Genomic DNA, 16,056 nt, shown 5'->3' on the forward strand with positions numbered 1-16,056 from the left:
TTCAACATGTTAAAAATATATTCAGAAGGAATACAGTGACTGCCTTCTCATGCCCCTGTCCCCAGCTGCTTGCATCTGCTGCCACCGTCAGCCACGTACTTGATGTCACCGGTGCCCTCGTGAAGGATGGGTGCTTGGCTTCTCCTCCTTTGCTGTTACAAACAGGGCTTTTGACAAAAACCCTTGTAGACGTGTCCTCTGCATGTGTGAAAGACCCTGCCAGTGGGATTGTGAGCCCCAGAGCCCCTGTGTCTGTTGTATTGACAATCGCAAAGATTTTATTGTCATCATGACATTGTCTTCAGTATAGTTTAGAGATGTGCAAGTCTGGGTGATAATGATATGACACAGAGGCCTTTCATAGCTATTCCCTGATTTGATCCCTCACCTGCTCTGTTAACGAGCAAGCACAGGTATAACTACGCTCACTCACAGGAAACGAGATGGGTCCGGTTAGTGGCAGAACCAGGAGTGAATAGACTGTAGGTCCCGCAAGTCCAGGTTGCTTCCCTGTTCTCTGTCCAGAGCCTTGTGCTTGCTCAGGGGGGTCTTTGTTGTCCGTCAGTCGGTGGTGCGTCTCAACCTCAGTGACCATGGTGTGGTGGAAGGAGCTGGAGCAGAATGCAGGGGCAGAACGTGTGCATGTGAGCAGAAGCCACTGGAGAAATGCCTCCTCTCAGCCCCACACCCTTTCAACTTGGTCCCGAGGTTTGGTTTCTCCTTCATGTCATATAGTTGAGTCGACAAGGAATAAATCTGACATTTTAACTTCTTTTTTAAAAAGTTTTATTTATTTATTTGACAGAGATCAGAAGTAGGCAGAGAGGCAGGCAGGGAGAGGAGGAAGCAGGCTCCCTGCTGAGCAGAGAGCCTGACTCGGGGCTCGATCCCAGAACCCTGGGATCATGACCTGAGACAAGGCAGAGGCTTTAACCCACTGTGCCACCCAGGTGCCCCCTGACATTTTAATTTCTGGTCCAGGTACACTGAGACTTAGGTACCCCTTCCAAGAAAAAAGGTAATCTGCCAGTAGTAAGGAAGGCAAATAGCACAGGGTAGGAAAGATTTAGTGGAGGTGTTTTGGATTGGTCCAAAGGGTTTTTTAAAAACTCTTGTAGCCTTGAAAAAAAAAAAGAATGCCTGTTTGGACTTTGGAGCCCAGGCTGAAAGGGCCAAATTTCACCTACCCACCGGTCTTTGTAAATAAAGTTTTATTGCAACATAGCCATTCCCATTTATGTAAGTCTTCTCTATGGCTGCTTTACCAGCATGACGGCAGAGTTGAATAGTTTGAGGAGTTGCTGTCTGGCCTGCAAAGGCTAAAATACTTTCTGGTCATTTGCAGCAAGTTTGCTAATCCCCGAATTGAGAGATCTGTGCTTCTAGACAGTGTGGAGAAAATTTTGTCTGCCAGTCTCATGGTCTCATGCACCTTCCACCCTGTATGGTCCCTGGGCTGTACCAGCAGAGGCTTAGCAGCGGGTCACAGGCTTTCTACTTCCACCACGGTGGGAGCTCATTCTGTATGATCTCGGGCCCAAGACTGTGGGAACAGTTGAAGGCTCCTGCCTCTGACAGTGGGCAAAAGTAGGGCCCAGGAGAGCCAGTACCATCACAGATAAAGAGTCATGGGGTAGTGAACCCATTTAAGGGACCTTGGCTTCTCTGTATCTCCTAAATTCTATTTCCACACAACCCTAGGATCAAGGATGCAGGGGAAGGGTGTCACCTTGGGCAGCCTGTGCTGCGGTCAGCCCTGCGGGATCCTCTTTGAATCCGAGGGCTGTCCTTCCTCACAGCTGTCCCTGGCTGCTGTCCTGGAGCAAGGCCCCGTCCTGGGTGTCCTCCACACCTCCTGTGACATGCCAGCTCCTGATGGTATCAGACAGGCTTAGGAATCCCAGAATCAAAAGTGGAAGTGTCACATGCTGCAGCTGCTTTGCTCCTTTGCCAAAGCCGAGAAAGAAGATGTCTGTTCCTTAGAGGCTCCAGGTGTGCCTCTGGATAGCTTTCCCTCCACAGTGACCCCTTATTCAGAATTCTTCTGAGGGTCAGGTATCTGATGCCTGGGAAACTCTCTTTTTTTTTTTTTTTTTTTTTAAGATGTATTCATTTATTTGAGAGAGAGGGAGGCGGAATGAGCGAGGAGGGGCAGAAGCAAAAGGATACAGAGAATCCGGAAGCAGACTCCCCACTGAGCACTGAACCCGACTCATGACTGGATCCCACAACCCTGAGATCATGACCTGAACCGAAATCAAGAGTTTGCCACTCACTTGACTGAGCCCACCCAGACATCCCGAGGGAAAGCTCCTTATAATAAGGTAAGAAGTCCAACACAAGGTATAGTAGTGTATGCTGTCTTTAATTTGCTTGCAATCGTTCTCATTGTCTTGGAATTTTAGACTCTCCTTAACCTTTCCTATCGTGGGAGTAACATTCTGGAAGGGTGTTGTGGGGTATCCTAGCAGAAGTTACGTCCTCATCTGCTCCAAACATTTCCTCCCAGTTGCCTCAGGTGGCTCAACCATCACTGCATTCTGCACCAAACCAGGCATGCGTGGCAGCTGTGAGTGTGAACGGTGGGGATGGCCCGGCCTGTGTCTTCTGATACGCCAGGAAGTGGTCTTGTTCTCTGCCCTCCTGTCTCCCTGTCTCCCTGCCTCTCCCGCAAACCAGACCCCCTGAGATTTTCCACATGGGTGGGCAGTAGCTGGACTTACAGTTCTTACACTCGCCCTTCGGGGTCCCCTCCTATTAGGAAACGTTTCCTCGTGATTTCTGTCCCCATCATGCTGACCCCGGGGTGGGCGACCTCCCAGTCTCTGCTTCCCGTCGTGGGTAACTGTCTGCATTCACGGTGCTCTTGCTGTGCAGCGGCTCACGTCAGAAACGGGGGTGTCCTCCCAGGCTGCAGTAGCGACACCGCGGCCAGACTCTGGATGCCAGCACGTGGCTTTGCTTTCGTCTTTTCCCCTTGAGCAAACTGGCTCTGTATTTCTGGAATAGAAGTACCGGTGGACACGGGTGTTCAGAGAATACATGGGGGGGGACTGCCGAACAAGTCAGCAGGCGCGGAGCACCTTGTTTCTTGCTAGGCCGTAGGGTCGTGAGGAGCTGCTGCAGGTGATACACGGGGTGTGGTTGGAAGAGGCCAGAAAGGGGTGTCTCTGCAGCTGGGGGTTGAGGAGAGGATGCATTCAAGAATAGTCATCAGGGCTGAGTGGACATGACAGACATGGAGAGAACGTGCTAGGATGGCCAGGGGGTGACCAGACTGCAACACAGATGGAGCTGGGCCGTGAGTGTGTGTGTCTGTGTCTCTGTGTGGGTGTGTGTACCTCCGTGTGTGTGTCTGTGTGTCTTTGCATATGTATCTCTGTGTCTTTCTGTCTGTGGGTCTCCATATGTTTGTGCGTGGGGCTCTGTGTCTCTGTGTAGATGCGTTTCTTTGACTCAGTGTTTGTGTTTGTGTGTTTCTATTTGTGTGTGTGGCTTTCACACTTTCCTTACTGCGACCCACAGTAGAAATAAATACATGGCCCAGGCCAACCCCACATCTGTGTGCACGTATCAATACATCATAAAGACCCACCCTTACTCTGGCAGGTCCTGCTGTGAGTGCTGCTGGAGTATTTATTTCTACAGGACTCCTCACAGCCCTGTGAGGTGCTGTCCCTTTCTCTACTGTGTGGATGGGGAAAGCTTGGCCCAGGGAGTTGAGTGACTTCCCAGCACCTTGTAGCAGACAAGTGGCTGAGCTGGGATCTGAACCCCATTCCCCGGCTCCAGAGTGCCTGCCCTTTCCCCCACCACACTCTCCTCTCACAGGAAAAAGTAAATGTAGCACAAACAGTGCTTGCCCTCACCATGGTGGGTGCTTTGTGATATTTGCTGTTGTATCCTGTTTGATCCCCCACTTGCTGGCCTCACCCCCACATCGGTTTCCTGACCCTCCCTAATCTGTCTCCATCTGCTTTTTGGCAAAGTCTGTTAGGTCCTACTTCCCCAGGGCCTCTCAGTGCCTCCCTGTCTCCATCCCAGTGGCGGCTCCCCCAGTTCCGGCTCCCCATGACTTCCTCCCTGGACCTTCTTCCTGGACGGCTGTGAGCACCTCCTAACTTTCATCCTCCGTCCGTTCTCCACACGGAGACTGAAGTCACCTGAAACTTGCATTTTTCACCATATCGTTCCTGATTTGGGCCCTGAAATACTCTGTTGCTGTTTGAGGCTTAGTACTCGGTGCATGAAGATGGTCAGTGTATGAGGGGATATAGAATTAGGAAACTTACTGCGTATTTTTCCTCAGGATGAAGATCTTCTCCCAAGAAAATATTTTGAGGTTGACTTTCCAGTCATAGTCACGAGAAAGCTACACAGCATCAAGTAAGTGTGGCTTGGACCAGACAACAGAGCTGGGTAGATTCAGAGGCAGCGGTTAGTAGGTGGCCGGTCTGCATTCTGGGGACCTCATTTTAGGGGGCTCTTCTCTTGGACCCCCTCCCCACTTTCTTGCTGGCCCTGGCATCCTCATTCCAACCTGTGGAGCAGTCTTCCAAATGCAGTACACCCTCCGTCGTGACAGTTCTGTCCGTGAGCATCATTTGTCTGAACCTTGAAAAGAAATAACCTACAGTACTTTGATCATCTGAATTGTTCTGTGTGTTTTGTCTCCTTCATTATCTCCAGGGGATAGAGAGGTGCCCGGCCCAGAAGGGACGCATAGTAAATATTGTTCGAGTGAATGACAAGGAGGCTAAACTTGGGCATTTACTATATGTGAGATATTCCGGGTGCCACCTTGAGGTCAGGTTTTAAGAAATTTGCAGAGTTGTCGAGGACGAGTTTGTGAATCTCTGCTGGGAGCTGTTGTAGCACCATGTGAAATGCTTCACTTGGATCATCTCATTCAGTGCTCAGAGTAGACTCATGAATTCCAGTGGGGAAACCCAGGCTCAAAGCAGTGAAGAGGATTTCCATCAGGGCACCTGTGGGAGAAGGGGTGGAGCTGAGATTTAAACCATGGCCTCGGGACGCCTGGGTGGCTCAGTTGGTTAAGCAGCTGCCTTTGGCTCAGGTCATGATCCCAGTGTCCTGGGATCGAGTCCCACATCGGGCTCCTAGCTCAGCGGGGAGCCTGCTTCTCCCTCTGCCTCTGCCTGCCATTCTGTCTTCCTGTGCTCGCTATCTCCCCCTCTCTCTCTCTGATAAAAAAAAAAAAAAAAAAAAAAAAATTTAAACTATGGCCTCAAGCTAAGGTCAGTGTTTCCTAGTGGTTCTAACCTGTGCTCTCTTCTCTCTTTATAAATGAGTCATTTAAATAAAATGCCAAGTCTTATATTTTTAAAAAAAGATTTTATTTATTTATTTGACAGGAGAGAGATCACAAGTAGGCAGAGAGGCAGGTGGGGTAGGGGGGCGGGAAGCAGGCTTCCCGCTGAGCAGAGAGCCAGATGTGGAGCCCAATCCCAGGACCCCGAGATCAGGACCCGAGTTGAAGGCAGAAGCCTAATCCAATGAGCCACCCAGGCGCCACACTGAATTTTTAAAAATTCTGAGTTAACATAAAACTTTCCAGCGTTTCCTTCAAAGATGTCTAATTCTCAACATCTGTAAAGAATTTTCTAGTATGAGGCTATTCTACTATATCCTATAAAAACCGGTTTTCACCATTTCCAAATAGAAGATTCTGTTACAGTAAATACGCCTTTTAGTTGCCGCCTGGCATCTGAGACTGTATTGGCAGAGGAGGATCTAGCTTGGTAGAACCCCGAGTGACATAAGAGTAAGTGGGCTCTCGCTTAAGCCCAGAGGTGGCTTCTAGGCTGGAAAAGGCATTGGCCTTTGTGTGTGGTTGTTGTGATAGAGGATTCGGGTGTCTCAGGTCTGATTTTTTGCATATCCTGGAGGAGAGGACTCCTCACATAAATGTTAGTGACTTCAGGTCTGTGTAGGAGTCGGTTTTCCAGATAACTGTGAGCAGTAAGCACTGGGTTATACATTTTGTTGGAGAAGAGGCAGGAAACTAGAGACGACTTGGAAAACACTGGAACATCAGGCAAATTCTTGCTGACCCTTCTTGAGCAATTTCTGAGTCTTCAGTATTTCATGATGAGATTGAGAGTGGACATCCGATTTTGAGTGTCCTGCTTAGTGACCTCCCCTGAGCCCTGATCTGTCAAAGTGTGACTACGTATGCCGAGGGCCGGATGTCACGGAGCCTTGTTCAGTGAGCGGCCCTTGCTTTGACAGGAGCAGGATGTGTTTGCTGTTTCTGGGGAGGGTATTTACAGTTTTGCTGAAACTGAGCTCCTTGCCTCATTTCTGTCTTTCCTATCTTCCCACAGAGTCAAGCCTTTTTATCACAACCCATAGAATTACATTCAGAGGACCCACTTACCCTGCACCTACGTGTTACGGTATGGGCTATGGAACTCTCTTTGCTTTCTTTCCCTTTCTCCTTTGAAAAGGGTGTGTGTGTGTGTGTGTGTGTGTGTGTGTGTGAGAGAGAGTCTGAGCCTGCATATGTGCGCCCATGATGTCACATGGCATATACTTCTGTGATATGTTTACACTGCATCGCATTTACTGTGAAGGAATTTAAAACACGTGTGCATAGGTCCTCATTCTTAAATCTTTACAAAATGTGTTTCAGTGATTTCCAAAAGATGCAAAAGTAGATTTTCCTGAAAATCTCTTTTCCCAGCTTTCCTTGGGAGCATCCATTCCGGCAGCATCAGACCCTCAGTCCCATCCCCACTGCTCCCCACTGCCTGTACCTGACCTGCGCTGCTGATTATGTCACCTCCTCGGCCCATCTGCTTGGGTTTTCACCCTCACGTTTTAATTATGAGTGTTGCCAGCAACACTCTGCTCACCTCTAAGCTTTCTGAACCCAGGGGAACCTCTTCCAGAATGTTCCATTGTTTTCAGTCTGTGTCTGATGGAGTAGTTCAAGGGACTTCTTAATAATTGCTGTCAAGAGACATGCCCAGAGAGGATGTCCTTTGTGGTTGGTGGACACAGATGACACAGGAAACATCAGATAACCAGATAGGCCTCTATGCAACCACAGTGCCATACTCGTGCTCCTAGTGAAGAAACTCCTCCAGAAAAGAACATCTCCCCCATCCTTTGTTTCCCTCCTATGAACTGTAAGTAGATCCTCTGCAGGCTTTGCCATTTCCTGGCCTAGCTGTTTTCTCCACACTGTAGCTGTCACAGTTCTTTGCATATTGGGTGAATACTTGGATCAGGATGGTTACTGATTATAAAAGAGCTACCACTTTGCATTAGCTTTGATCCATCAGTGCAGGAATGTATGAAGTAGAAAGTAAACACGCTCCATAATCTGCCCCCGCACCAAGAAAAGCAGCATTCAGTGTGTTTTCTCCTGTGGATGAACAGCACACCTAGAGACGGATAAATATCACACATTAGAAAACACACACAGAAGGATAATCCAGTGCCTGGCATGTACAGGTTTCCATAAATTTTTGATGAGAGACCATATATACACAATGAATGAATACATAGGTTGTAGTTCAGTATATATCTATTGAATGAGTGAATCTGTATTTCTCAAAATCAGTAAATTCAGGTGTCCTTTTAATAAAGTGAATCATTTATACGTCCTGCTCTGTAGCTAGCTCGCTCTTTCTGCAACCTAGCGACCCGTGATTATCTTTGTGTCATCATATCTAGGTCTGCCTCCTCATTTCTGATGGCTTTCTAGTTCTCCTTGGCATGGAAATTCCATTTTACTTAATGTATTCAGTACCCATGGTCCTTTAGATAGCTGCGTGTTTTATGGTGTTCTCTTAAGCAGTGTTATAGAAAGCAGAGGTACACGTGCATATGTGCAGGAACTGCTGGCTCAAGGAATTGTCCCTTGTGAATTCTAATAGGTACTGCCAAACCTGAGACCCTCTTTACCGATTTGTATTTTCACGAGAGTAGATGAGGGTTCCCTTTCTGTACACCCTAACACTGGCTGTTTTCATTTAAAAAATTCTGCCAAACTGCCAAACCTACTAATTTAACATGTTTTAAAGAACTTTGTGCTAATGAGATGGAGTATCCTTCCTTCCTTTTACTGGCCTGCTGGATTTCTTTGTAAATGTCCATTGGAAATGTTGCAGTTTCATTTTCTTTTTAATTGCTGGGAATCCTTTAGAACATAAAGATATATATATATATATATATTTTTTTTTTTTCGGCATAACAGTATTCATTATTTTTTCACCACACCCAGTGCTCCATGCAATCTGTGCCCTCTATAATACCCACCACCTGGTACCCCAACCTCCCACCCACCTGCTAATTCAAATCCCTCAGATTGTTTTTTAGAGTCCATAGTCTCTCATGGTTCACCGCCCCTTCCAATTTCCCCCAACTCCCTTCTCCTCTCTAACTCCCCATGTCCTCCATGCTATTTGTTATGCTCCACAAATAAGTGAAACCATATGATAATTGACTCTCTTTGCTTGACTGATTTCACTCAGCATAATCTCTTCCAGTCCCGTCCATGTTGCTACAAAAGTTGGGTATTCATCCTTTCTGATGGAGGCATAATACTCCCTAGTGTATATGGACCACATCTTCCTTATCCATTCGTCCGTTGAAGGGCATCTTGGTTCTTTATTTTATTTTATTTTTTTTAAAGATTTTATTTATTTATTTGACAGAAATCACAAGCAGATGGAGAGGCAGGCAGAGAGAGAGAGAGAGGGAAGCAGGCTCCTCGCTGAGCAGGGAGCCCGATGTGGGACTCGATCTCAGGACTCTGAGATCATGACCTGAGCCGAAGGCAGCGGCTTAACCCACTGAGCCACCCAGGCGCCCAGTTCTTTATTTTTTGATCAAAGTCCCTCATGAGACTTTTTGGGCAGATTTTTTTTTTCTTCGTGTTTGTTTGCTTGCTTTTGAACTGTGGGTTTGTATCCTCTTTAGGCACATTTTCTGGTCCTGCACCTTAGAGTTTCTGATTTTGCCATCATAGTGTCCAGAGCTCACAACCAAGGAAGAATTCTTGAGGTGTCTCTGGTGCCGCAAAAAGGTGATTTTATTAAAAATCGCAGACAAGTCCTGTAGGCAAAAATGCTGCCATGGAGTCATGAGGAGTGACCTATTCTATACTTTTAAGTTTGAGGGGTTTGAGGATAGTGTACGTCTCCAAGGAATTCTGGTAGGAAGGTTTCCAAGACCATGAGGGGCTAGCTGTTGTTGGCAAAAAGTCATTTATTACGGTCTCGTAAAGTCTTAGTCATGAGACCCTTCAGGCCTAGGTCAGTGGGCCTTATGCTTGAAGGATGATTGCCAACATGTATCTTGGGGGCTAGAGAAAAAGGAAATTTCCAAAGTAAGTTTTATATGTTAAAGTAGGCTTCCAGGATCCTGGGAGGAGGATTTGGGCTAGGATTGCCTTTTGCCCTTCACAGGCTGTCAACACAGGCAGTTGAGTCCCTAGAGGAATGCCCCTTGCCTGTTTCAAGCAGTTGTCAATGGGCTGCAGGTAGTAAGGACATTTCATAATTGCTCTTCAGCCTTTGTTTCCACATCACATTTCACCTCAGTGAGGAAAAGTACTGTTGTGTGGAAAGCACAGGCAGTGGTGTAGTGTGATACCACTTCGGGGGACATTGAGGGCCAGGTGTGTTTTCTGTGGGCAGGCCCATGGGAGCACGTACTCAGGGCCCATCTGGGATAGCCACCAAGGCGGGGGGAGAAGGGGAAGAGCCCCAGCTGGGGTGTGGGAAGTTGTGGGGATGAGCTGCTGGGACCAGGACCAGTGGCCAGAGCCGGTCTGCTGAAGGGTCCCGGTCTCAGCCTTTCCTAGCCACCTGGCCTGTAGCAGCTGGGCCCCAGGTGAGCGTTGCCTACAACTGCCTATTACTTTTGATTCTAGACCTCCCTCGGTCAGGAGTCCTGGGATACTTGGCGGGGTATTCCGACCGTGCAGGATGCTTTTCCACAGCAGACCAGGTCAGTTTTATGACCCACAGTGTTCTCCTGGGTTGGTGGCCAGGGATCTGGCCTAGGCCATTCCCTGGGGGTGGCGGTGGGGGGTGGATGGCAGACTTCCTTCACAGGCCACACCTTCAGTTTCTCCAGAGATGTGCTGGACTTTGCTGATGTCATCTGGGTACAGCAAAAATCAACAGACCCTCCAAACACGATCCTAACACTGAAGGCGGAAGTGACACAGTGGAAGAACTTGTCCCAGTCTTCATCGCAGGGACTGAAGAGGTCAGACTCAGCTGAAGTCTGGAAACTGAAGAACACCGTCAGGGACAGAACAGCATCGGGTGAGGGAGATGGACGACCACATCAGCTTGGAGTGGCGGGATTACAGAATATCCCTCAGGAGCTTCCCCAGGAAAAGCGTTTGGATGTTGGGAGCATAACCGCCACACCCTCCATCGCTCGGTAGTCGCCTCAGCCTCTGCTGGCATCGAGCAATAAAGAAACACAGACAAAGGTCAGTGCAGAGTCCCCATTGACTCTATCCAGTTTTCATTTTCTCATACTTGGGCTCACCTCGTCAGGGCGGTATGGTAAGAACTAGATTTACCCTTGAGTTGACAATCTTTATGGAGTTTCTACCCAAGGCTCCACAGCAGGCACTAGAGAAATATGACAAGAGCTCTCTCGAGGCCTTCCATTTACTGGAGAACAAGAACAAGTAAATAGGCCACTGCATCATAGAAAACCGGGTGCTGTGTGGAGTTATGAAATTTCCCAGGATGGGTCCTCCAGTCTTTGTTGGAGCATCAGTAGCATCAGTGAAGGGCTTTTAGAAGAAGAGACCTTTGCCTGGAGAGCAGAAAAATGAGTAGGTGGCAGCTACAGGGCTGGTGTGGTGAAAGGAGCTCCGGAATATTCCAGGGAGGGGTGAACAGGTAGGAATCCTTGGCCTGCTCTGGAATCTAAAAGCAGGGCATCTATGGCTGAAATGGAAGTGTGAAGAGAGAAGCTGTTGCAGAGGAGGTTGGGCCAAGGAGAGCCTGACCATCTTGGGAGCTTGAAAGGGCTCAGAACGGGTGTGCCTGGGTAGCTCAGTTGGTTCAGCGTCTGCCTCCAGCTCAGATCATGATCCCAGGGTCCTGGGAGAGGGGCCCGAGGTCAAGCTGCCTGCTCGGTGGGAAGCCTGCATCCTCCTCTCCCAGAGCTTGTGTTCTCGCTCTGTCAAATAAAGAAAATGAATAAAAGCCTCAGGATTTTGTGCCAAAAGAGCAAACACCCATTTCCTGATATGGTGTATAAACAGGCCAGAACGACAATGTGATAAATCTGTCTTGACCCTCACTGAATATTGATTTCACAAGACATGTTACTAAGACTCCCAAGGAATTATCTTAGAATTCATTTACATATTCTCCATTGAAACATTAGCCCCCACACCTGATGAGGGAGCAGAAGGCTAGTTGAGGTCAAGGCAGAAGCTGACACCCTGCACTCACCTGCCCCCACGCCTCAGTGGGACCTGTGTGACCTTCGTCCAGGAAACTTCCAACCATCTTCATGTTCATTCCTTGCTGGAAGGTAAGACCACCTCACTTGGCCATGGCAAGGTCTCCAGTATCATGTAGGTCCTCTTTAGCATAGGAAGGTGCTTTTGAAACCCTTCCCTTCCCTCACCTCCCCCACCTTCCAAGTGTGTATCAGTTGCCCCCACAACCCTGATGCAGCTATTTCTGCCCACGGATCCTGTCCCTGTGCTTTAATAAAACCACTATTTTGCACCAAAGAGGTCTCAAGAATTCTTTCTCGTCATCGGCTCTGGACCTCACCCTGCCAAATGTTACTTACATTCCAAAACTCTATCACTGCTCCCCTGTCTACCTGCTACTTGGCATTACTTCTGTCATTTCCCACAAATGATGGAAAAGTAGGCACCGCTAGGCTTTAGGGGACAGGCTTCAACTCTGGAAACAGAATCAGTGCACACTAAGATCATAGTGTGGGGTAGCAACCAAATTAAAAAACAAAACAAAGCCACTAAGCAAAAAGTTCTGGGGGAGGGACCCCCAAACCCTCAAAAGCAAAAAAGTTAGAAAACAGGAGGGGAAGAAAAAGCATTTTGGTACACACACACCAAAAGAACTTTCACACATGCTTTGGCCAAACCACACTCCCCCTTTGACCCAGGTGTTCGGGCAGGGGGAGCAAAAGCTGCGGATAACTCACACTTTGCTATCTCATTCAGAATAAACAGTCAGTAGGCCCAGTACAGCCAACAGCCCTAAAAGACCTTGAAAGCTGTGCCCCAGATAACTGGGCACATGACCATCACCTCCAGGAGCTCTCAAAACCACCAGTTGTTTTCTTTCCAACAGCCGGTCTACAAACCCCAGTCTCTGCTGTCATTTCATAATGGATAATGTTTCTTGTCAGACATTAAAGCAGAACAAAAGAAACCTGGAGAAGGATCTGCTTCCAAACCCAAAGGGAGAAAGGCTTTTTAAAAAAGCTCTTTAAAAAGTCAGCTAAGGCGTCTCCACCATTCTTTCCTCCCAGTTGCCAATTTCTCCATGTCAAGAACTTGGGCCCTTCGGTCCACAGGGGCACCGGTTTGGAGGCAGCAGCACCTCTACAGTCCCTCCATGGATGCCAGAAACTCCTGAGGTGGATCCTGTGGACTCTGATCGCCCCTTATTTCCTGCCCTCAGGCACGTGGATTCAGAGGGTCTGCAGAGGCGGGCCGCTCCCTGAAAGGCAGAGAACACCGCCCCCAGAGCCCAGCGACCAACAGGCCTCCAGCACATCCGTGACTGGAGTTTTTGCCCAGGGCAAACCCTGGGGGAAGGGCAGGGGAAGGCTCAGGTGCAGTACCCCCAAGGCGATGCTGGGCAGGGCCAGGACATAGGGCAGCGGGGACCTGCCCAGAGGGCATCTCAGGAGGCTGACCCATTAAGTGGCTCCTCTGGGACTCTGGTGGCGGCCCCAAGCTGGGCTCCAGTCTGTGGAGAGGTGCAGTCCCGGACCGGGGACCCCTGTGCCTCATGCCTGTTGGTGGCAGGGGCTGGGAGAATGCCACCAGGAGAGCAGTCAGCCCTCCTGTTCCTGCCCCAGCTGCGCAATCGCAGTGGGCTTGAACGGACACATTCACCTGTCCAGGCTCTGGTTGGCCGCATGCTTCATGGGGTAGAATTGCTGGTGGAGGCGGCTGGCAGGGCTCCCGCAGGGCAGCTGGGGGGACAGTTCCTAATAATAACTGGTGGACTAGCGCCAGGGCGGGACTGCAGGGTGGACTTGGGCCTCTGCCAACCCACACCTGGGCACCTCTGCAGAGCGGAGGACCTGAGGACCAGGCACCGCCACCATCCTGCACAACCGCCAGCCTGGTCTAGGCGCACAGCCATGGGAGGCCAGGCAGTGGCCAGTGAAATGCCAAACCAAGGAGTGGGCCCAGGTGTCTTCACAGGACTGATGGGGCAAGGAGGGATGGGGCACGCTGGAGCCTCTGGAGGCTGGAAATACCCAAAGTCTTGGTGAGGGCCATTCTCTGTGTGGGTATAGACATCTGTGAATGCACCTAGGAGCCTCTCTCCTAGCTGGATGAATGTGTGTGACTGCTTATATTTCACCTCAATGAAAAAGATACTAGAGCGTGGAAAGCGCATGCCACAGGATTTTGTGTACTGTGATCCCACTTAGAGGGAAGTTGAGGGCCAGGTACACTTTCTGGGGGCAGGCACCTGGGGGCAGTCAGGCTGGAGCATGCATGAGGGGCCCTCCCAGGACAGCCACAAAGTGTGTGAAGGAGGGCAATGGGTCCAGCCTGACGTAGAAGTCCTGGGGATGAGCAGCGGGGACCTGGATCAGTGGCCAGAGGGCCTTGGCTGTTTGGAGCTACCTGACCAGCATTGGCACTCTGGAGAACAGGGGCGTGAGCCATGGAGGTGTGGGTGGAGGGGCATGCAAGTGTTGCCTGGAAATGCCTGTTGGCTTTTGATTCTTAGCCTCTGGCAGGCAGGGGTTCTGGGACACTTGGCGGGGTAGTCGGACTGGGCTGGACGCTTTCGCACCATGGACCAGAGCAGTTGTATGACCGTCAGATGTTTTCCTGGGCTGTGGGCCTGGGCTCTGGCCTAGGCCATTCCCTAGGGGCCGTGGACAGCAATGAGACTTCTTTGACCAGAGACATCTCCCATATTAACAGACACGTGCTGGGGAAAGGAACTTTCCCTGGGGACACCATGGATTTGGCTGATGTCATCTCAGCCCAGACACAGATCAATAGACTCCTCTGTGAGATCAAAACACTGGAGGCTGAAGTGACTCATTGGAAGAAGATGTGCCAGTGTTCCACCCAGGGACCAAATACCATCGACTCAGAAGCAGTGTGGAACTGAAGAGCCACATCAGGGACCTAGAGCAGTGGCGGATGCAGGAGATGGACGAACATGAGCTGGAAGGGGCGGTGTTGCAAAACGTCCAGCAGCAGAAGCTAGCAGACCTCACTGACCAGCACCGCAAACAACTAATAGACTATCAACGATGGACAGAAGACCTGCAAAACCAAGACTGCCGGGAATGTGAAAGATGACTTACTTCAGGAAAGGGAAACTGAGCTGAGAAGGTTGAAGCAACAACTTAGACAAATGCAGCGGCTGAATGACAGTTTGAACAACATTGCTTCTGATCTCTGAGCATAAAAGCAAAAGTTGGTCTGGGAGCTCCAAGATGTAAGACATCAGCTGGAGAAATCTATTCTGCACAACAACGATTCTCTGGAAAACAACATTGCTATGAGGGCTTTAAAAATAGAGAAAGGGCAGTTAGTGGCGAAATTGTGTCTAGCTGAAAAGAAGCTGTTGGAAGAGACAAACTAGTCTGAGCGCAGTTTCAAAGAGTGGTCACTGGTAGAGCATGTGCATTTCATTCAACTCGGTCAAGAGAAAAACCTGGAAATATGTCCATCGAGCAGATGGACGCCGACCATCAAGAAATGAAGGAACTGCTGTCCTTTGCTTTGGAGGAGCAGAAGCAATTGACATAATGCGCCAGAGAGCAAGATGTGTACATTAAAGAGCTTAGAGAAAGGCCAGAGCTTCAGGAGGAATTTGTTTAAGTTGCCCGGAACCTTAGAAGCAATGACATTTTACAGCCATCTTTGGAGGACAAAGACATGCATCTCCCATCCGTGACAGACGAACATCCTCATATGGATGAAGACCTGGAGCGCCTAACACAACAGAGTCCTGCTGTCCCTGTGGTTGACCCTAAAATCCTAGATGAGAGTGTAGAACTAGACTGTGAGGTCTTTCAGCTCAATGAGTTAAAAGATGATCTGGAGGAGGAAATAAAAGAACAACAGAAGATCATTCACAACCAGCAGCAGGGGAAGAGAGCATTGCTTCAGTCCTTACAGGAGCAGAAGAAGATAGTGGACCGTCTTCAACACTGGCAGGAGGAGAGGAACACTGAACACGCTCAGCTCCTTGCAGCGAAGACAAGGCGATTTGGAATTTGCAAGTCACGCTACAAGAGATGAAAGCCCAGTTGCCCGACAAAAGTATGCAAATTCCAAGAGAACCCTGTAAGGATGAGGAGGTGCGAGCAAGCCAGCCTCTCCCCAGAGAGAACGGAAGTGAAGATCGTGATCCATTTAAAGCTGAAATTCAAAGATTAGTCCAAGGAATCAAAGAACAGGAACTGGAGATGAAGCTTCTCACTGAACAGAACATCCGACTGACCCAGCAGATGGATCGGCTCTCCAAAGAGGAGATCGGGAAACTCACTCGGATTATCCAGCAAAAGGATGTGGAGATTGAGGGTCTTTCCAGCAGAATCTCTGTGGCTTCTCACAGCCAGAAAGGGCACGTGGAACAACTTCAGCAGCAATTTCAAGAGTGTGCTTTGAAAAGTGAACAGGTGTTGGTCATCCTAAATGAGAAGACGAAGAATAGCTATCTGAATCTAAATGACTGATCGACTTGCTGCCAAAGAAGCAGACTCCAGAGGATGCAAGTGGAAAATCAAAAACTGTCCACTAGTATTGAAAGCAGCAGCCAGGAGGTGTTTAGAGAAATGATTCAGAATTTGTGTCAC

The 16,056-nt window shown here is 49.1% G+C and overlaps 1 long non-coding RNA gene across 9 annotated transcripts in view; it reads left to right on the forward strand.

Annotated features, from left to right (window-relative positions):
- Window positions 1–11,749, forward strand: part of LOC309855004 — a 30,684-nt gene extending 18,935 nt beyond the window's left edge. For 7 of the 9 annotated variants that reach the window (XR_014306540.1, XR_014306541.1, XR_014306542.1 and 4 more), the window contains 5 exons: window positions 2,104–2,324; window positions 4,310–4,386; window positions 8,953–9,058; window positions 9,908–9,984; window positions 10,105–11,749. This is a non-coding gene — a long non-coding RNA (uncharacterized lncRNA). Of the gene's footprint in view, window positions 1–2,103; window positions 2,325–4,309; window positions 4,387–6,347; window positions 6,420–8,952; window positions 9,059–9,907; window positions 9,985–10,104 lie in introns of all 9 variants that reach the window. The other 2 variants (XR_014306544.1, XR_014306545.1) reach the window with 2 other exon arrangements.
- Window positions 11,750–16,056: the final 4,307 nt, after the last annotated feature.

The sequence above is a fragment of the Mustela nivalis genome (genome assembly GCF_964662115.1).
Source record: "Mustela nivalis genome assembly, chromosome: 19".
NCBI lineage: Eukaryota > Metazoa > Chordata > Mammalia > Carnivora > Mustelidae > Mustela > Mustela nivalis.